The sequence below is a fragment of the Myotis lucifugus genome, unplaced genomic scaffold (assembly GCF_000147115.1).
Source record: "Myotis lucifugus unplaced genomic scaffold, Myoluc2.0 scaffold_198, whole genome shotgun sequence".
Taxonomy (NCBI): Eukaryota; Metazoa; Chordata; class Mammalia; order Chiroptera; family Vespertilionidae; genus Myotis; species Myotis lucifugus.
Window position 1 is genome coordinate 1,847,334 of NW_005871246.1, and position 1,708 is coordinate 1,849,041.

Sequence of the window (1,708 nt, forward strand, 5' to 3'; positions counted from 1 at the left end):
CCCTTTATAAGCTCTGCCCCCGCCCGCTTCTCCCTCCTGCCCGCCCTTCGCAGCGTGCCCGCCTCCGCGCTGCCTCGACGGCCAGGCGCGCCGGCACCACTCCTGCCCCACGCGCCCGCGCAACCCGCCAGCCCTCTGGCTGGGACTGGCGAGCGAGACCCTCACTCCCATGGCCTTGGCGCTACCTCGGGGTGCACGTGGGCGCGGGCAGGGGGGCGCTTCTCCCCCCGCAGACCTGGCCTGAGCGCTAAAGAAAGGCTCCCCTAGTACCTGGCTTCCTGGGGCAACACCCCCACGCGCAACGGCGCCCCGCGTGGCCGGATCGACTTTCCCTTTGCTGCCACGGACCTGAGGACGCAGCGCCCCCTGGGGACCGTGTGCCGGCTGGGAGCCCCAGCCCAGAGGAGCAGCTGGGCCCGCTGCCAGCCGCCACCACCAGCGTTGCAATAAGGCGGCAGTGATAACAGCTAGACCACCCGCCGAGGCCTGCTGTCCCCTGGGGTGGGCAGGCCAGCGTCTGCGTCCAGGGCGTGCTGAGCATTTCACCCAGGCACCTCCGTTTGGCGTTTGCCACGCTGAGGTGGCTGGGGAAGAAGAAGCAGGAAGGCCCCACAGTGTCGGAGGCAGAGCCCTGGGGGCATGGCTGGACTCTGCCCAGGCTCCCATCTGGCAGCCTGAGGGAGTAAGAAGGCTAGGGGGTGTGGTGGGGACAGGGAACGCCTGCAGCCAGCACTGACCCAGGCCAGCCAGAGCACAGGACCAGACCTTCCAACTCTTAAAAAGCCAAAAAGGCGGACCTTCGTGAAGTCTGGATTTACATGCTGACTGGCTTTCTCCACACCTCTTCTGCTTCTTCCTGTCTCATTCCCAGCTGGAGTCATGTCTGACCCTGGACTTTTCCCAGCCCTCTGAGACTCGTAGCCTCAGGGTTTCTCTTCAAGGTCAGAGAACAAAGGAGGCTGGGACATTGGGTCCAGCTGATTGAGAGTCCCAGACCTCCCCACCCCCTTACAAATGTGCCTGTTCCACCCTCAAGGAAAGGCCTGGACCTGGCTGCCTGGGGCCCCTTGGCAGGGCTGGGGCCAGGGTCTCCGAGTAACGTCAACATCAACAGATGTGACCAGAAGGCCAGCCCCCCTCTCTGCCCCTCGGGTACATCTGTGAAATAGGGCGGTGGTCCTGAGCTTTGGAGCTGTGACGATTTAAGTGGAGACCATGTCAAAGTAGACGTGAACAACATGTTTCTGGTAAGGGATCACCATCATCCCCTGGGTTATCTATCCCCCGTTATCATTCTTAAGCTGGGGGTCGGGGAGGGGAGGTCAGGGATAAAGAGAAAGACCAACAGTGGAAATAGGCAGGACAGACACTGCATCGGGACTAAGATGACCCCTAACCCTCCACTGTCTGGCCTGCCCTTGGTGATCACTGGGGCGGCCTGGAGGCTCCCCTCTCAGGACACTGATGCCCTCCAGCACAGGGCCTTGAAGGGATAGGAGACAATCTTGTTTACACAAAAGGGTTAAATACAAGTTTAAAAACCACTCCGTTAAGCTAAGTCCCTCTACAGCCTAGAACAGCTGTGGGCAAACTACGGCCCGCAGGCCGGATCTGGCCATTTGAAATGAATAAAACTAAAAAAAAAAAAGACCATACCCTTTTATGTAATGATGTTTACTTTGAATTTATATTACTTCACACGACCACG